General features: G+C 34.6%; 1 protein-coding gene across 1 annotated transcript in view; it reads right to left on the reverse strand.

The window, feature by feature from the left end:
- The window catches only part of LOC117983690 (uncharacterized), a 154,969-nt gene extending 133,115 nt beyond the window's left edge, over positions 1–21,854 (reverse strand). Inside the window, exon 1 of the mRNA XM_034970311.2 lies at positions 21,701–21,854. The gene's annotated coding sequence lies outside the window, so the exon portion shown is untranslated. The remainder of the gene's footprint in view (positions 1–21,700) is intronic.
- Between the last annotated feature and the right edge of the window lie 257 nt (positions 21,855–22,111).

Genomic DNA, 22,111 nt, shown 5'->3' on the forward strand with positions numbered 1-22,111 from the left:
AAATGTCGAATACAGAAAGACTACTTTAAGAAGAAGGCTGCTATTAAACTTAAAAAGACCGAAGCATTTGAGCTTTTGATGAAAAATATGAGTGAAGAGACAAAAACTTTTTTTGCTATGCAAGTCACTCAATTTGGAAAGAAAGCAAAAGGAAGACGCTTCACAATTAAAGAAAAAATTCTTTCCCTTGCATTGTACAAGCGCAGTCCAAAGGCATATAGGTTTCTAAGTTCTTTTAGTGTTTTGCCTAAGAGAAAAACACTTTCTACTTTATTACAAAAAATAAACCTCAAGCCAGGTAAAACCGTGGAATTATTTGAAGAATTAAAGAAACCTGTAACAAAGTTAAATGACAACCATAAGTTTTGTACGATCATCTTTGATGAAATGGCAATTTCACCAAATTTAACCTACTGCAGAAAAAATGATGAAATTATTGGTATGGTGGATGACGGTGAGGAAAAAAAGAAGCAAATTTGTGACCATGTTTTGGTGTTTATGGTGAGAGGTATCATAAAAAAATTCAAACAACCAGTTTATTTCACATTTTGTAGAGGCTCTACTAAAGCAGACAGCTTAAAGGCACAAATAAAAACTGTCATAAAAGAAGTAGAAGCCACAGGTTTAAAAGTTGTGGCCACTGTTTGTGACCAGGGGGCATCAAACCGAGCTGCTATAAACAGTTTACTAAATGAGACTAGAATAGAATATTTAAGAGACAACAAAGAATGGACTGGTGGGTTTTTTGAATTAAATAAAAAAAAGATTTTTCCTTTATTTGATGCACCCCATCTGATGAAGGGTATAAGAAATAATTTGTTGAACAAAAATTTAATGTTTACCCAAGATGGGAAGCAAAAAGTTGCAAAATGGCAGCATTTAGAAGAAATGTACCACAGGCAGCCAGGCTATAAAGGTGTCCGCTTGGTGCCTAAATTAACGGCGCAACATGTTGTGCCCAAACTAATACCTAAAATGAAAGTGAAACACTGCACTCAGGTATTCAGTCGGACAGTCGGCGTTGCTCTTGGATATATGGCAGGTACCTACTTGATTTGTATACTGATGTACATTGCTCTCTTTACCATTGTCAAAGTTGGTGGATTTTACTCTTTTTGCAAGGTTTTCTACTTCATCATGATCATCATGATCACTCCACCGCCGGGTCACTACAGAGTAGGAGACGACGTCATAACCACTAGGCTATCCAGCTTATTTGTGTATTGTGTTCCATTCTTATTAATTAGTAGAATAGAATATTTTAATTTTTACTTATTATAATTTATTTTATGAGTATTTAACATGTCCTTTTTTTCTTTTTAGATTGTGGGCAACTTCCAGCTGAAAATAAAGACACGGCCGATTTGTTAATATTGATGGACGAATTATTTGATTCTGTAAATGGGAGTTACAGCAAAATAAGAAACGGTAAAATTTATAGAACTGCTGTAACTCCCAAATCTCCTCATCACCAGTTATGGAGAAAAAGTTTGCCAGTATTGAAGTCCATGGTCTTTGTTACAAAGGATGGGAGAAAAGCCTCTGTTCCATCAATTTCGAGCTGGATAAAAACAATTGAAGGGTTCCAGTTATTAATCAATCATTTAAAGTCCCTCAATGTAACTTCACTTTTGTTACGACATTTCAATCAGGACCCCTTGGAAAACTTTTTTGGTGCAATAAGAGCACAGGGCCATTCAAACAATATGCCAAATGCATATGGGTTTCAAGCAGCATATAAGACGTTAATGGTAAATAATTTAACATCTCCTCATTCTGTCGGGGCAAATTGTGAAAAAGATGGGGACTTTTGCCTAAACAATTTAAAAAATCTTATAAAAAGTAGCGAAAAGAGTAACGAAGAAAACACAGAAAATATAGAAATAGATTTTAATGATTTGAACATTGAAAATATAAATACAAATAAACTAATTGAAGGCAAATCTCCGACAGATGTAGAGAGGTGTGCGGCAGTAGCATATTGCAGTGGATGGCTTGTGACAAAAGTGCAAAAAAAAGTTTTCAAAAGTTGTCCTGAATGCATTGAAGTGTTTAAAAGTAAGGAACTGGAGGCTTTTCATAAACATATTAAAATTAGCGAATACAATGACAAAGGATGGCTATGTTATCCGACGAGAAACATTTTTGATTGCTTCGCTGAGATCGAAAATCACGTAATTGAAATTTTGAAAAACAGAAGTAATAAAAATAAAATACAAGAGTACGTAAAATTAATACTATTATCAAATATAAATTTTAACTTTATATCATGTAGCTCACATAGCGACAAAATTATTAATTTTTTGACCAAGGAAACTGTCATTTTTTTATAAATAACTGGTGCAAAGATATTAATTTTATTTTAAATGGAAAAATTCACTTTTTTGATTCAAGAGATCCACTTAAATGTGATGCTGATATTTATTATAAAAAAAAAAAATTGAAAAAGTTTAAATAACTTATAATAAGTTGTGTTTAATTTTTGAATTAAATTTGATTGGCGGGAGTTAAATGCCATTGTGATATTGGTAATTATCAGTATTGCCGAGATAAGTACCATTATCCATTCAAAACTCCCGCAAATCAAACACCACATTCCTACCTAATTTAAAAAACTATAAAGTATGTATATAGGTAGGTATATATACTGGGTATTGGCTGTATTTAGTACCAAACCCGTCTCCTAGATGGCGCTTTTCAAGTGGGCGCCTTGACGGCCCGACTTACCAGTCTATCTCCCTATATACACTGTAGTCTGTGATTAGTACCAAGTACGTTCACATGACACTCACTGCTACTATTAATGCCCAAATGGCGATAATTGAGTTGCTTCAAAAATACGTCGGCAAACGCAGGTCCAGCGAACCTACTTGTATCAGTAGAGGTCAGTGTCTGACAATAATATTTTAAATAGCCTATTGCTATAAAATTACTTTAGGTAGGCATTTACCTGTACTGTGGGTACCTTTCATTTTGGGTTAAGGAAAAAGACCTTGAAATAAGGCCCCATTTTCCGATGCGGGTAAAAATTAAAGGTCGCATTCATGTTTAACTAAATCGCTGTTCTTTGAATAAAACCGTAACCTAATCGAGTTACATAACTTCAAATTGCCTTATCCAAGTATTGAAAGCGACAAGAACTCGGTCCCCCTGTAACATTTATTATTATGTTTGTTTCAGAGTTGTACTTTTCTCTCGTACGCGGAAGGCATAACAATCAGAATACCTACGGCCCAACTTTTGTTTTGGAACAGAATGAAGAGGGTCAAATGTATCTCAGATTTTCGTCTTATCCTTACAGTTTTTAGATAAAAAGGACCAAATGATAATAAAAAAAGTTTGTTAATTAGCTTCTGTTTTTTATTCGCAATATTTCATGAGGTTTTCTGCTAGGAGATCTTAAATATTATTTTGATATAGACGACTTGGATGGCGTAAACTATTTTGAGATTGATTAATAAAGTATTACTAAATATTCTTCCATAAAAAAAATTATGTACCGACAGTCTTCTTAAGGCACTTCTCACAGGAATTCCGTATGGGGCCGAAGCTTAGTTATATGTAGGTTCATATAACTAATATACTCTTGAGGCTCAAACCTTTGATTAATCCATACTAATATTATAAATGCGAAAGTGTGTCTGTCTGTCAGACTATCTATCTGTCTGTCTGTGTGCTAGCCTTTCATGGCCCACATGTTCAACCGATTTTGACGAAATTTGGTACAGCTGTAGCTTGCAAACCAGGGAAGACCATAGGCTACTTTTTATCCCAGAAAATCAAATAGTTCCCACGGGATTTTTAAAAACCTAAATCCACGCGGTTGAAGTCTCGGGCATCAGCTAGTAACTAATATATTCTTGAGGCTCAAACTTTTGATTAATTTAGAAATATTTCACATAGGCCTGGGGCCGCAATGCACAGTTTAACATTTACCTATGTCTTTAAACAATGACGGTTTTACCTAGTACATTAGAGAAAAGATTCTTCCATACACACAATACTAATAATAATAATATTGTTGTTAAGTAGAAGCAATGTGTATTAAAGTACCCCAATACTCCAGCTCAGCAGAGTCTATCGGTGACCGATATCAAATTCAGGTCGGATTATATTAAAATCTCAAGTCATACTTACATCAAATTCCACGTTTATATCTCCCATGACAGCAAACTGATTTAGTTTCCAAAAGTAGGTTGACACTTTCGACTATCTTTCCACTCCTTTTCTATTCTTACGTGAAATCCGTTTAAGACCCAACCTTTTTTGATAACATGGAACTTTGGGCTTGAATGGAATACCAAATCGACACTTTAGTAAAGTAACCAAGGGTTTCCATTTTTGCATGAAATAAAATTTGAGTTTATGTATGTCTAGTTTTTAAAAACAAAAAAATAAATGTTAATATTCGAATTGAAATATTAGTTGCTAGCGACCCGCCCCGGCTTCCTACATACCCTCCATGGCTGGCTGGCTGCTGGCTTGGCTTGCTGGCTGGGTGGCTTGGCTGACTGGCTGGCTGCCAGCTGGCTGACTGGCTGAATGGTATAATTAGACACAGAAAAAGAAACCAGAGTTTAAAAAAGAAACAAGAGTTTAAGTAGAAGACTAAATAAATATGAAGCATAATATGAAGATATAAAAGTAATTTTGTTTTTTCACTATATTTTTCTGAAGTGTATCAGTTTTGGTAGGTAACCCTAGGTCCTTTTTTATTATGTCAAAACATCCTTTCATTGTTTGCTTTTTAAATAGAAGAACATAAATTATTGTAAATGTTAACAAAATCTCCAAAAAAGAACATTCCCTTTACTGAATTATGTTAATCCTAATAATGGATGGAGGTCAAAGATTTTACTCTCTGAGACCTCATTAATGTCTAATAAACGTGAAATGAAATAAACTGAGCTAGTCCCTTTGTAGGGAATTTTGCGCGCTGGATTTTATAAGTAAGTATTACGTAGTATTTTTCCATAATAATTTGTTATGATGGATTGAATGTATACGAAAATATGGGATTAAAGTTTGTCTGGATTATTTTGTTAATAATAAAAGTTCATAAGATAAACATAATAACAACTACATAATTATAACGTACCTACCTATAACAGCCATTAAGATGAAGATGAGGCCATTACAATTTTCTTGGAAATATATTTTGACAAGTGAACGTCCTGAATTAAAAAAAAAACATTTTGTAATAATAAAATTGACGCTACGCTTCCTATGTCTAGTATGTTGATAAAACTATCATTTGCGTCTAGTTACCGTTTCAACCCTGTTTTCTGTAGATAATTCATAATATTTGTTAGTACAAATAAATCAAATTAGAGTCAATCAAGTCTATGACTGCCAAATAAGTGCCTTTATTAGGCTACTAGATTTCGCCCGCGACTTTGTCCGCGTGGATTTAGATTTTATAAAATTCCCGTCTGATCTCGTTCATTTTCCGGGATAAAAGTTGCCCATATCAATTTCTGGGATGCAAGCTACCTCTGTACCAAATTTTATACAAATCGGTTAAACGGATAGGCCTTTAAGAATCCCGTGGCAACTCTTTGATTTTCCGGGATAAAACGTAGCCTATGTCCTTCCCTGGAATGTAAGCTAACTCTGTACAATCTGTAAAATCGGTTAAACTGTTGAAGCGTGAAAAGCTAGCAGACAGACAGACAGACACACTTGCGTATTTATAATATTAGTGTGGATTAGTTAAGTATACCTATTAAAAATTAAGTAATTGTTTGTCCAGGCTTATCTTTGAAACAGTTGAACTAATTTTGATGGGAATTTCGCAGAAAAGTAGAAGGCTCTACAAAGCATCTAGGCTACTTTTCTTTCCGAAAAATAAGAGTTCTTGCGCGATGTTTAATAAAACTAAATTGGTAAAAAGCTAGTATTAAAAGATATTTTGGACTTCTAGTATTCGCTTTTGAGTTGTTGGACGCTATAGATTCATAAGTATTTAGAGATCATAGAATATTAGTTATGTTAACTATACTAGGTCTATTGCTGTAAGATAAACAATAACTTTGTGGCCAGCAATTTTCCTAAGTTTACCTGTAATCAGTGAAGGTCTGTAATTATATACCTAACTATAATTTTCTAAGTTTCAAACTGGTCAGCCTGAGTGTTTATACAAATTTTGAATACACAGTAAAATGGTTTCAATTAATTCGGCATTTAATGGACTAAATTTCCAAAAGTGCTTTTGTAACAATATAATTTGTTAAATTCATTAACTGTAAGTAAAAGTGTTTTTCCACATCGAAAATTAAACTATTAAACACATTTACCATAGTAGGTAATAGAGTATGGCTATCCATACTGTTCTATTGTTAATGTGAAAATGTGTCTTTCTGTCTGACGGTCTTTTGACAGTCTATCCGAAAGTTGATACAAAATATAGCTTCAACCATTTTTAATCTAACTTAGTGTCAATTTTCGTCGATCCAATTCTCTGGTGGTAAAAAGATAACAGGAACACTTGCACAATAGATTACTAGAAGGGTAGTGAAATTATTGAAAATAGTGATTACTGGAAATGTAAACAAATTACAATCATATCCGTTATATTTCCGCTTTCCCAAGAAATGAAACACACATCTAAACTAAGTGTTCGGTTTGTGAGCAAACACACACACACACTAACCTAAAAGCGTGGTATTTAAACTATGTTACTGATGTAAACTTGTCTAGACCTTGTAATATAATATTGCGCTATTTTGTTCTCTTACGTACGTATTTTGATAATACAATATTGTACGCAAAACCCCAACCCAACATTATCATGCAAAATAAGAATTGGAGAAATCCTTTGGGTTCAAAATGGAGAAATACATGTTTCAGGATTTTCAGAAATAATAATATCCTCAAGTGATTTATGTAGGGAATTAATTTTTTTATGAAAGTCAAGTTATATATTTTATGAAATTTTATACTTATTTGGGCTCTCGGACAAAAATGCAAAGTATCCACCCCCTCACCGATTTCCAACAATTCCACTCGAGCAAAGCTATTCTCGAGTCAGCTAGTCATTTATCTATATCTATATCTATATCTATACTATTATATAAAGAGGTAATGTCGTTAAGTTTGTTTGTAGGGGGTAATCTTTGGAACTACTGAACCGTTTTAAAAATTCTTTCACCAGTAGAAAGCTACATTATTCTTGAGTGACATAGGCTATACGGGATCTTTGAAAACCTAAATCTACGCGGGCGAAACCGCGGGGATCAGCTAGTTTATTATAAATGCGAAAGTGTGTTTGTGTTTGTGTGTGCGAACCATCCTCGTACTTCAAGGAATGTTATAAAAAAAGAATTAGTGAAATCGGTTTAGCTGTTCTCGAGATTTGCGATCAGCAAAACATTCAGCGATTCATTTTTATATATAGAATACTCAGAAATTCCGCATATTATAAGCAGATATAATATACTACACTTATATTGTTCTATTCTACTCTATTCAAAGTAATTTAAATGCTCTTAAAAAAATTCTAGTTTCTGAAATATTCTATATTCGTCTGAAAAATTCATTCAAAAATGATATTGCAAGTAAGCATTTCATATTAAAAGGAAGCGGCACAATCCAAGTGCCAGACCGATGGGTTGCAGCGTAAGGGTGAGCGTAATAAATGGCCTGACACTGCCGGTATGTGAAATTGAAGAATGTACAGAAATTGAAGATATTTTAAATGCTTTTGCTTTAAACTTGGATATTGTATTGTGATGGTATTGTGCCTTAACCAATACTATGACTATTCAAATGGTTCATGTACCGGTAAACACATTATGGGACAGCCAACAAAAAGTGTCGCAATACTTTAAAACCCTAAAATAATTTCCGAGCATAACTCTTTCCATAGCACGTTGAGCAACTTTAAATTTGAGGACTAGTGTAAGTTTCCACCGAAAGTGCCCTCTTTTTATTAATCACAATATAATAATAATGGCCTTACCATTTCTTGAATACGGTGGGTTCTGAAATCCTACTGCATGAAATAGTAAGTTTCAGTTTATATTAAAATGAAATGAAATGAAATGAAATGAAAGAATTTATTTGCACCTAGCTGATGTGTGCGTCTTTGTCCTCGTGGATTTAGGTTTTTAAAAATCTTTCATTTTACTTCTTTCAGATAAAAAATCACGTCGATCCATTGCTCCATTGCGATGTGAAGGAAAAACAACAACACACACTTTCGCATTTAAAATATGGGTAGTGGTTCTTGTTAGATACAAAGATATTTTTCCTAGCCTGTCTAATATCTATTTCGTAAATTGACTAATAACTGATTCCATAAAGCATTTCATATTATGCAAAGGAAATTCACAAATTCAAGTTGTGGACCGATCGATTATGACGTAATGGGTAAGATAAATGGTTTGCCACTGCGCTTGATTACGTAAAATTAAACAAGGTAGAAACACTTGAGTTATCTTAAGACTTTTTCTTCATGGCGAGTGGCAGAGAAGTGGCGTAGACATAATATTGCGTCTCCATGGATCATATTATTTCAAATATTTCTTTCTTTGCCTCATTGCTGCGGGTTATGATCATTCTATTAATTACATAACGCTAAAGTTACTCTTCTTAGGTCTTTAACCATCAAGTAAAATCGTGTTCAAGAGCAAAATGTGTGTAAGGTATAAAAGTTTTACAATTCACTAAGTTATGGCCACAATCTGCTGATGTAACGGAGTCGCTTCATCACACTAAACTCTTAATTTGGCTCTGCCATAAAACCTGGGAAATCTTAGGAGGGTGAATTCACATTTATCCGTGGTCGAGCCACTTCATTACGTCAAGAGTGTTCCCCCTAAGGCATTACGAAGACTAGCGGTATTTCCATTTTACATTCCTTAAACTTTTAAAGTACAAGTCCCTCGTGAGTGTGGGAAGCCTCGTGTATGTTGAGTTGCTTTAGAGAAATTTCGAACAACCAGCCTCAATGTATTTATTTATTTATCATGCATACGTACACAACTAAACAAAATTTTCAAGTAACGTACCCATCTTATTTTTGTTATGAAGTGTCACAGTAAAGTCTCTATGTGATGTTTTATTCATAATAATATTATTATGGACCAATGAACAAATTTTAACAGCTTTTACTTCTTTTCAAAAAAGAAAAGACCCTATTTTTATTGGATTTATTTTATTAATCGAATTGACGACAGTCTTCAATCAAAACGAATATAGCAATATTTTATACTTACCTACTGATAAATAATTTGCAAATAAATCTGTTTGAGTTAATAGTGATTTAATTTTTTTAAAGAATATTGGGGTTTTGAACCAAATTCCAAATTTCAAATAGCCTCTGAAAGTTGATCTATTGGGGCTCAGATTGCGAGTGCGTAACCCTATTTTCTCCCTTATCTTATAAATTGGTTTTATGTGAAACAATGTTCACGTTTTGGGTTAAAAGCCTTTGTTTTTACGATGCAAAAGCATACAACATTTTTCTCATTGAATATTTTCGTCGAGTATTGACGTATTCGAATTTCAGATAGGGACTTCAAAATTTACTTTTAACGGTTAACCGTGGGTTAACCACATGTCGAAGCTGTCATTCACAAACCGATGCCTAGTTATCATGTGATATGAACTATACCACAGTTCATGATCGATATTGGATATAAACTAGCATTTGCCTTAGTTTGCACCACTGAAATGAGCTTAAAAAAATACGCTGGAAAAGGTATGCCATATAAAATGACAGCTACTTTTTGTGCTAATTTAAAGCGCCATGATTCCCACCGAGCTTACCGGGAATTAAAATTCAAAATTTGTGTTAAATGGTACTCGTGTTCACACAATGTTGATAAATGTCTCATCATCACTAACATTTTATTCCTACTACGTAACAGCGCTCACATGACGTTTTCACAGCAGCTATCAGTGTCGGCAAATATCATGGCGAAAATCAATTTGCTTCAAAAACGGGTCGGTAATCGCAGGTCCAGCGTGTCTACTTGTATTAGAAGAGGTCAGTGTGTGTTACGATCATAGTTCATCATGGATATTGGACATAAACTAGCATTTGACTTAGTTTGCACTGTGCATTGCTTTATCGTTTATGGTTCACATTCGAGTAAGATCTCACGTGATGATGAATGATGATGATTGTTGCTGTAACACCGTAAACCTCTTCCTAGTATGTATGTATGTATAGCAAGCAGTTTACATCCCATAACTGCGTCGGCCGTAGGTAATAATTGCGCACATTATTTTAGGATACTGGTCCTTATTGTACATATCCCTGCTTTGAGAAGGGAAATAGATCTATTCTTTCCTTACCACATAATAATTAATTGTATACCTACTAATTCCTGGCATACCCTGGACTTAAATTGGAAAATTGCTTATTTATTTACTTTTATTAAAAAAAAAGTATATTAAAGTATATAAATAGGTACAAAAGAATAGAATACAAAAAAAATATAGCTAATATAAGTTTTAACAAATAGAAGTAATTACTTATGATAGAAAAACTCGCGTGGGAAAAAGTATACATATATAGACAAGTAACAATCATATCATATGGAAAATATGATAATATAGTACGTACAAAAGAAAGTTTTAACACAAGTCTAAAGCTCAGGATAACCGATATATTATTAACACGTTGTATACAAAATAGCGCTTCGTACGAACAAATGGCGCCCTCATACATCCAATCGAATTTTCGGTACGTAGCTCGGCACACCTAACAAAATTATTCAGGTTCGATGAACGAAAAACGCGTGTATTATCATAACTGAATATTTTGTAGCATCTGAAGTGTGTTGGCAGGTCCTGAGAGCTGTGAAGAAATCACATGGAAAAAGATACTGTTTTGTCTTATGATATCACGCGCTAAATTTTTTCGTTCATTTGAGAGAGTTGGTAGTTGTGAATCTCTAAAATCTAAACAGTATTGAAGAGTCAAAATCTCCTCAAGTTGTTTTGGTGTCGGAATGAAACTAGAGTGTGTTTTAGAAGATTAGTATGGTGTTACGTGGTGGTTGCTTCCTTTTCCTGCACGTTTATTAGCGGTAGAGCAGGCAGGGCTGTACGTTGTATTATAACCATACCGATTTGTCGGTTTTAAGATCGCAAACTAAAGCTTCTCGTTCCTTGAGTATAAAATAAAGACGAAATCCACGTTTGCGTATTGTGTACCTATAGAATTTTTACTGTAAAATATTTTTAATGAATTTAAATGCAATTTTCATCATCATATTATATGACCATTTCAAGAGAAAAATTAAAACTCAAATTATTGATTTGCAGAACGAAATATTTGTATTTTAATGTGACTCAACTCAAACTCAATTGGTAAGACCACCTATGCAAAAATGGAATGAATAAGCTACAGAGTAGGTATCTATCGTTGGAAAATTGATTGCTTTTGCTCGCGTAAAATACGGATCAATCTCTATTTTTGATTGTATTTTAAGTGACAATGACTGAAAGACCTAAAATTCTAAAAACTAAGCCCAAAAATCTGGATGTATACTTTAGCTTCATACATTAATATTTCCTCAGACATTATCAATAGTAGTAATAATAATGAGAGCTAATCCACTTTATTTGAGTGTATTAGATAGGAATTTTCCAGGACCAGATTCCACTAAGTTTAACTAATATCAGCCAGTTGAACTAATTGGGTAACAAACTTTTTTGGAGAAGTTGAAGTTACTAGACAGAATTGATCCTATTAGTTCAACTTCTCTAAGTAGGTACCTAAGTAGTATATAAATTTAAAAAATATCTTTCTTATAGCTGTAGGGTATAATAACATCAAAGGTCTACTGGGTATATTATGTCACTTAAAGGTCTAAAAGAGAGGCTTTACCATTCGTAAAATAAGTCTTAAAGAAAACCAACTCTTCAATCGCCAGAGGCCTTACAGAAATGCGCCAAATTCGTTTAGACATTTCTATGAAATGCCCGCAGGGCTTCCTTTATTAAAGTGCTATAATATTAAACTCCAAAAATGCCTTTGTCATTGGAACGTTTATTTAAATATTCATAATCGGTCGAATTTTGGCCACGAGCGGCCAACGCAGGAAATATTAAAATACACAACACAGGTCACAGGTGTGCACAAACACAGGTAGGTACACCTACACTCTATCATCCCTCATCCTCGTAGTCCAATGGGACGGCAATCCGAAACGACTCGAGAGAGATCAGACGCAAAACTCTCGTTTTTACGAGCTTTCTAAAGCACGGGGTTGAAACACCTCCAACTTCTCAACCCGTTTGTCTAACTGTTTTGACGGGTACAGAGATAACTTGTTTCTTAGGCAAGGACATATATAATAGGCTACCTACTTTTGTCAAGAAATATCAACGAGTTCCCAGGAGATTTTTAAAAACTATAAATTAACATGGATGAAGTCACGGGTATCATCTAGTTTAAATATAAATAATAATATAGTATAGCTAGGTATTTTATACTGTTTTTCTTGTTTATACCTATTCCAAGACAATTTAGATACTCATTTCATTAGGTAGAAAAGTCATAAGATAATCGCCTTATACTCGTAACTTAAATAGAAAATTACTCAACCGCAGTAGGCTTTTATCTTTTCATCTTTTTCTGGATAAGAAGGAATTATTACATTGTGTACAAAATACCTCAAAGGAACAATCCAGTAATTCAAATATACTTAGTAGACTAAGAGCCAGCGCGTGTCAGACCTTCGTTATTTTGTAAAAGCTGAAATTTTATCTGCGTATTGTCTCCAACACTGCGGACGTTTATTTGGATCATGGTGGCTTTGGGAGATAACAGAAGGTGTAAAAAATCTTACGGCAAAATATAAAGTCTAATTTTTTATATAATTCTAATTCTTCAGAATAGTATCACGGCATGCATTGCCAGATACTTACTATCATGGCAACCCCTTGCCAGACACCCTTAAAGTTTAAAGTTACAGGGATTTATAATATGCAGTTATTTACATTTAGAGAAATGCATAGATATCGGTATTTGAAGTTGGTTTTTCTAACGAACTGCATAGGAATATGTAGTCTAAATATAGTACATATAAAAGGAAAAGATGACTGACTGACTGACTGACTGACTGATCTATCAACGCACAGCTCAAACTACTGGACGGAGCGGGCTGAAATTTGGCATGCAGATAGCTATGACGTAAGCATCCGCTAAGAAATGATTTTTGAAATTTCAACCCCTAAGGAATTGAAATAGGGATTTAATTTGTGTAGTCCACGCGGACGAATTCGCGAGCATAAGCTAGTTCCATCTAAGGCTTGAATTCCTTCTACGCTGATATCGGTCGGGTACGTGCGCATGAAAACGAATGCGTCATAATATTACTGAATGCTTTCAAGCGCAACACTGCAACGTTGATATCGTGTAGAGGGTTCTTAATTAGTTAACCCAATAACTCCCAGGATTTACGCGTGTTAATTAACATTGATTTAGTAATAAATTTCCTCTGATTTATAGTAATTTGGAAAATAATTACCTACTATCGATCGCAAAGATGAATAAGTATAGTACGCGACAGGTCGACATGGCAATCGGGGTATGAGGCGGGGGACGCCCCGCACACCCGCACGTCACGCGCGTTCTTCCGCACCAGTTTGTCGGATTAGTGCGGGGGCTGTGCGGGTGTGCGAGACATTGCCTACCCGATCATATCGACCTGTCGCGGACTATACCTCAAGCTATTAATATTAATGATAATAATTAATAAGTTTGAATATAAAGATAAACTCATACTAGAATAGTCTAAATTAACATAATTATTATTAAATATGCATGAAAAAACTGTAGGTAGAGTATTCACAGATTAAGAGGATTAAAACTGTAATTCCAGAATGATTTTCGAATATTTTTCGAATAATCATGATTTTTGCGTGGGTAAAGTGAAGTCGTATTATTGTTTACGAGTATGATACGAGTGGGCAAACTGAACAAACCGTTGGAGCTCCACAGGGATTACACGTTATTGTCAAGGCTCAAGGCATATTTGTTCAGTCTAGGTGAGGCGTAGCGTAGATAGTTGCTGCTAATTTGTTTGCCATTTATTGCCCGCCCACTAGTCACTGCGTTACACACACACACACACTCACACACAAACTCGAATCAAGGGTCTACGCTCTTCTTGCAAATAATTTGGTCCACATTAAATACTTTCGGTAGAGTTAAAGTTAAGTTATCTTGGAACATTTGAATAAAGACGTTATTTATATATTGAGTATAGCTCTAAGGCTTTGCCCGCGTGGGATTGGGTTTTTGAAAATCCCGTGGGAACTTTATATTTTCCAGGACAACAATTATTGATGATATTATATTATTATTATTATTATTGATGATATTATAACGCTATTTATAATTTTTGTCATAGTGCCTACACTTTAAGGAAACTTCTAAATGATTTTTAAATACATAGGTATAAAAAGTTACAAAACCGACAGAATCCGAACTTTGGGTCTATCTGAGTATCGCGCTCCGAAAGGAATAAAGACGCGTTGCAGCGCTTCGACTTCGCGCTAATATGCTTTGAGCCTTACGGGCTCGCAGGAATTATATTTATCAGGACATTGTCAACGAATGTTAAAGCTCGGCTCTGGAGAGCTTTATGTAAGTTTACTCCATTTGGTTGAATTTTAATGGTGTATTCTGCAACAGCAAAATGTATTTTGAAATAATTAATTCAATACCAACACCTAGGTATAACGCCGGTTTTTTCCTATATCCAGTTACAGGTGAATAGTTACTTAACTGCTGACTTTTTGGTATTGCAAATATCTTTAATTAAAAATATTTTAAAATAAGTTTTTATTTTAAGCCATAATATAGTACGACAGGTCGAGATGGCGATCGGGGTATGAGGCAGGGGCCCCCACACCCGCACGTCATCCGCCCTATCCCGTGCTGGGTTAGCACGTGTGAGGGGCGTCCCCACCCCGATTGCCATCCCAACCTGTCGCGTACTATATAACATATTATTATGAATACTAAAAGAAAATGTCAAGACAAATCCAACAAGCCCATACACGACGGAGTTACGAGTATTATGGGTATTTGAAAGGTCTCTATGACCAACTCCCGGCTCCATCATGAGACCCTGGACATCATCTAGATCTACAGCACTCTTGTTGCCCTATCAATAATGTTAACAAATATTATACCTAACTACGATAGGTATGGTAATGTATACTTTGTCCTTGATATGAATAATAATTTATAATGACATTTCGGCTTTGTAGAGCGTTGTCTCTGTCACACCTATATGATGTTTTGTCGGTCTCAACGACAGAGACAGTGCTCTACAAATTTGCTATCTCCTTCTAAAGGTAGATGTACATTACTTTCGGCCGCGTACTGTACCTAATTCGATCTAAGTAGGTTATAAAAATCTCAAAACTAAAATATGTTTGCTGATATCTCAGCATATCTGTAAAAAAAAGTAAATTATGGCTAAATCAAAATTGTTTAACACAAAGATTCATTTTATTCCCTAGTTGAAAATACCTGCCGTAAAAAGTTGTCAATAAATCCACTATAGTTCATAGTATATAATAGTATAGTAATTTGTTTTCTTCATGAAATCATATCTCCCAGCTGAGTGTATCATAAATTTATTAGACTCAAGTGGGCAATCCAAACAAACCATTGACCCTCAAACTAAGAGCCCTCGAGGTTGACAAATATCACAATTCAACTGAACCCGCTTTTGAAATATGAGCTCCTGTATCTCAAAATTTAATTTTGTAAAAAAACGCTATACTTAGAGCGAATCTTGCCATTTTGTAATAATTATAATTCTACACAATAGCATGTATTATTGTCTTAATTATTTTTCTTATGACTCTTTCACTAATATCTAGGTGTAAAATATTTGTCTACCTAGGCGTTAAATAAATTACAATATTCTAAATAAAATACAAATAAGGTAAATGCTGTCCTCAAAGATAATAATATGTATAAGACTTATACACATACAGGCCTTAAATGCAACCTTTTCACGAAGTTTTAACAAGCATGTTCTTAACACCCTGTATATATTATTACTAGCTGATGCCCGCAACTTCGTCCGCGTGGAATTAGGTTTTTAAAAATCCCGTGGGAACTCTTTGATTTTCTGTCACTCTCCAGGTCTTTATCTATACCCATGCAAAAAATTCACCTCAATCCGTTACACCGTTGCGACGTGATTGAAGGACAAACCAACAAACCAATAAACCAACAAACCAACAAACCAATAAACCAACAAACAAACACACTTTCGCATTTATAATAAGGGTACTACTGATAATAGGCATATTATAGCTTTCTAATGGTGAAAGAAGTGTTAAAATAAAATCAGTCGTAATTTGTGTTTATCGATTACAAACAAAGCTTCAAAACTTTCAAACAAATCTTTTCTCTTTATCATCATCATCATGAGCAACCCACCGCTGGCTTACTACGGAGCACGGGTCTCCTCACAGAGTGAGAAGAGTTTTGGCCATAGTATACCACGCTGGCCAAGTACGGATTGACAGATTTCACACACCTTTGAGAACATTATGCAAAACTCTCAGTTCTCAGCCAGTGTTTCATTACTTAAAACGCACATAACTCCGAAAAGTTAGAGGCGAGTGCCCGGGATAGAACCCTCGACCTCCGATTAGAAGGCGAACGTCCTAACCACTAGACTATCACAACTTTTTCTCTTTATAATATTAGTTCAAATAATATATAAACGGAAAAGCTAACCGACTGACTAATTGACTGATTAACTGATCTATATCCACAAACATCGATCGAGCTGAAAGGCATGCAGATAGCTATTATGAAATAGACGTTCGCTAAGAAATGATTTTTTAAAATTCAACCCCTAAGTAAAATAGGGATTTGAAATTGGTAAAGTTGTCCACGCGGACGAATTCGCGGGCATTAGCTAGTCAATCCATAAACTTTTAGTAGTAGGTATAGGTACATTTAATAATACTCCATGTATTTCCACAAGTTTATTTGCAGTAAAATCAAGTGATTAAGGATATTGTTTACGAGCGGACAATACTAACAAGCCCGGTGGATTCACGAGGGATAAGTAATACGCTTCGACAAGAGCTCGCGAGGCTTTTGTTTTCCCAAAAATATAACATAATTGTCGGTAATTAATGACGGTTCAACTTAGAACAATAAATAGCTGTTAATTTTATAATTGGAAGTTACTTTGGTATTTAAATCTTGATGTAATTTGTATACTTTTTTAATATTGCTATACCTATTATTAGGTTCACTTTAAAGTGAACATAATAAAATATTATTGAAATTTACCTATATAGAAAAGATATACCTACCCACTTGTTGTAAATAGAGAACCTCTTTGTAATGGGAGTCAAAAATATTTTTTATTATTTTTGTCATTTTGAATGTTAATAAAAGATATTAATAATCGAATTATCCATAGCTTTAAGTAGTTACATAAGTGGGCTTACGTATTAAAAAGATAAATGAACGTATTAACACAAAATAATTGCTCATTATTAAAATGTTCTCAAGAATGGTGGCAACTACATTATTCCTTTTCTCTAAACAGTTTTAAAACACGATTTGAGAGAAGGGACGTTATTAATATCACAGAAGGTGTAAAAGCACTCATAATACAGTGTGTATTGAAATTAAATGATAAAATACCTAATCGGGTCATTAAATTGTTTATGAGAACAATCTAAATAAAGCGTCTGACCCCACGGGCTTTAGCTTTTAATGGTCGACGATGATTTGCGAGGATAATTCTTGTTGCCAAATTACTGGCAATTATAATTTGTTGTCGGGCGCTTTAAAATGAATTTTTAAGGATTTGGGGTAGAGCTACATAATGATAATTTTTGCACGAATGGGAAACATTTATTTTTCACTCAAAATATTTTTTTGTCAAATGTTACCTGAAAATGTTATTTATAATTGATGTCCTCTTCCATTTGCTAAATTTCTGGGTCGTAATCTGGGCTATTAAGAGCGGTGACGCACTCATCTGACCCGAATCCGTGAAAATACGAATATAAAAAAACTTGGACCGAACTCGAATATTTGATATGCACTAATCTGAAATCTCTGATCGAAATCCTAGCTTCTATCTACGTCATTTATTTGAACCCGAGCCACATACCAGATATTTTCACGGATGTCGGAGAGAACTCGAATGACAGAAGTCGGAGCTAGTGCGTAAGCCACCATATAAATGGTTCTATGACTACTTCGGAACGTATTTTCACGGATTCGGATCGTATGCAGAGCGTAATCGCCCTAAAAGCTGTTACCTCTTTCATTGAAGATCGGAAGATCGGATTTTTCTCGATCGATGTCTGACGTACTCGAGGTCACTTTCCTTCCCCTTTTCCAGTGATAGCTATCTCCTCAGGGTTGCTATATAATTTATTAATAATGTTCTTGTATTCAAATGTACAAGTGCTATAGTTTAAGTTAATTTGTAGTTTATACGCAGCGCATGTCAGAAATAAATTATATTTCCATCACTGAAATGAAAAATAATTCACAAGCCGGTGAAAACGCTTCCGAGAACAACTGCTTTAGTAATAAAAAAATAGTTTTCAAGATGACTTTTGAAGAGTACGTAAAACTTTGAACAGTAAAGTACGTATAAGTCGCAAAAGTTAAACGTTGCAGCAGCAAACAATTTTGCAGGCGACTGGCGATGCCAAGTAATGTTGATCGTATATTACGCCGTACGTCACGTTCATTTTTTAAAGTCAGCTCTTGACTGCAATCTCTATTGATGGTAAATATTGATGCAGTATAAGATAGATGCTGCCAACCAGGCTGCTCCCCTAAGTTTCTACGTGGCTTCATACCGTAGTCGCTAGGTACGGTGACTAGCGGTGACCAAGCCTCTCAACAATCTGCCAGGAATCGAAAATTGGACCACTCTCTCATAAGACCACAGTACTCACCACTACGCCATACAGGTAGTAGGGAAGGGATATAGGGAAGTACATTTTATCCTACTTACATAATTATGGGTTATGCCTGAAATAAGCCTAAGTATAATCATTTATTTACAACCATCTGTTTAACATGGACATATTTTTAAATCCAAAGACGGAATTTAGGACAAATCAATTACACAAAATCAAAAACTCATAAAGTCCCTTCCTAGCATTAAACTAAAAGAAATAGGTAACAGATGACTTTTAAAAGAACTTAAAAGTTTGAAGAGTGTCGTAGCTCGCGAAAGTTAAACGTTAGCTAGGCATTTTGTGGACCGCTTGTACAATTTAGATCCACAAATTGTGCAGGTATTGTTATTTGCTCAATAACTAAGACACAAAACTGAGTCAATATGATTTTTGTCTGCGCAAACTTTTATAAATTGACATAATAAGCTTTTTAAAGTTCCGTACCTCAAAAGTAAAAAGGAACCCTTATCGTCTGTCCGCCTATCTGTCATGTCTGTCACGAAAACCTATAGGGTACTTTCCGTTAACCTAGAATCATGAAATTTGGCAGGTAATTAGGTCTTATAGCACAAGTAAAGAAATATCTGAAAACTGTGGATTTGTGGTAACGTGAAACAAAAAAAATTAAAATGTTGTAATGAACAAATGCTTAGTATTTTCAGTTTTCAAAGTACGATAACTATACCAAGTAAATATGCAGGTAAAGCATATTCTAAAACAGATTTTCATTTATTTTTATGCATAATAGTTTTTGATTTATCATGCAAAATGTTGAAAAAAATACCCGAGTACGGAACCCTCGCCGGTTTTTTGTGTAATGTTTGTTTTTTTGTGTATCTATCTGTTTGTATGCCTGTTAATTTATCGACTTAACTGTCGAACGGTTTTTAAGGTTTGGCTCAGAGATCGCTCGTATCCTGATACGGGAAAATCAAAGATTTCCCATATGATTTTTAGAAATCTTTGTTCCACGCGAATGAAGTCGCGGGCATCGTCTTATATATCTTATATAAATCAACGAATACATACATACCTACCACGATTTAATGCGAAGATAATAATATAATGATCGATATTTCGACCCTGGCAACCATTTATGACGTAGGCATTTGGGAAAAGCGCGCGGGTTCGTGAAATATGGGAAAATTGCAAACTGATGATGTCCAATATTATTTGAAAGGGTTAAAAGTAGATCTGTTTTGTCACCAAATGGATGAACCTATAGGCAATTTTGCAGATAAATTGAAAGAGACTGGTATTTCACGCGTTTGATAACTGAAATCAATTCAATAGCAGCTTTTATTTGTATCGAGATATAAATCAGGTCACTTGAAAACAGTAGGTGATAAATGGCTTCCAATAATATTGAGTAGGTAGGCAGGTAGGTATTGTGCAATATTAAAAACTTTTTATATACTGCTGGAAATAAGTCTTTTGTAGGAACTGTGACGATTTATATAAAAAATTATCAATTTTTTTCAAACTTTAATTTGTTAATATGTACCTTTTCAAAATTTCAAACGAGCTTAGGTTTAAATTTAAAATTCTGACTATATAGTCAGAATTAATTGAGGATAATTATATAATTATCCTCAATTAATTTTTTTTCTTTTACTTAAACGTACCTACTAAAACAAATCATCATCATCATCATCAACTGATAGACGATCACAGCTGGACATAGGTCTCTTGTAGGGACGTCCACACGCCACGGTCTTGCGCCGCCTGAATCTGAGGTTGAGGAGTTCTTATGACCACGTCCATGGCAAAATATTGCATTGTCATCGAAGTTAAATAATGTATTCCCAAATTCAGCTCAATTGGTAGGGGGAACTGGTCCTAAATTTAGTTGCAAGGTTTGTTAAATAAAAGCTTGTAAAATCACGCTCTTTACTTTAATCGTTGTTGAAATTGACTCGAATTAACGCCCTAATAGGAGAGCAGCTGCTATTGTTTAAAACGAAAACCGCAGCTCAGAATTGGCATCGACAGTTGGTGATATTCACTGTTACAATACAATTGCTAAATTACAAACTACAGCACAGTAATTTGCGGAACGGCTTTCGTGTCTTTTTTCATTTCTAATTTGAATTCTGCTACAATTTCGTAGCGGTTCTACTACGTGCTACGTAGGAGGCTACGAACAAAAACATTTCTTTTATACCGTTTTGAGGCGATATTGAGATAATCTTAGTAAAACTGTTAAGAGTTTAAGGCACTCCCAAGGTGAACTCAGTTTAGCCTACGTCATATGAGAATTGAAGTAAATCTGTCACGTCACTATGAACCCAAGTATCACATTTATTAACTTAAAAACTGCCCAGTGCACATGCTCAAATTACGTAGCTCGTAAGTAGTATTTTATTCAGTGTATACTGCACTCCGATATTTTTTTACATTTCCATTTGACTATTAAGTATACCTACATACAACAAAGTGCATGGTTGTTAAGTTGAATATTTAAAAATACTTTCTTAGCGGACGTCTACTTCATAATAGCTATATGCATGCCAAATTTCAGCCCGATCCGTCCATTAGTTTGAGCTGTGCGTTGATAGATCAGTCAGTCAGTCAGTCAGTCACCTTTTCCTTTTATATATTTAGAAGAAGAAGATAAGCAAATACTATAATAAATATAGTAAAAACTGATAGGCAAATAACATACACGCTTTAAAGTTGCGTCCTTCCCGGACGTAACTGACATTCATAACTTAAACTTTAACACTACAATAAATAAAGATAAGTTAAGTTGCAAACTTACCAAAACTACTTCCAAAAATTACACATCACATACACTAAATTTTAGAAAGTTTTCACTTCACTGTTTCTCAATCACTCACTCCATAGTATTTTGGATTCACTTCACAGCATTTTAACACTTCGCGGATCTCTGTACGCAAGGAGCCGTTACAACCATCCACCACCGATACGGTTAACACTCTAGCCCCCTCCTAGCGAGATAACCCTACGCATGCGTACTACAAAACGAACATAAATTTAGGATTTGCGGGACGTCCCGATCTGTGTCAATGTTCCGATCCTCGGTTTATCGGTCTGAACACTTTTTGTGTGGTTTTTTAAAGCCGAAAGTTATAATATATGGGTCTCTTTTTGACGATAAAATTTATAGAGTACATGTTAAGATAATCCGGTAATAAAACCGGAGATGGCC

This window comes from Maniola hyperantus, chromosome 7, assembly GCF_902806685.2.
Source record: "Maniola hyperantus chromosome 7, iAphHyp1.2, whole genome shotgun sequence".
NCBI lineage: Eukaryota > Metazoa > Arthropoda > Insecta > Lepidoptera > Nymphalidae > Maniola > Maniola hyperantus.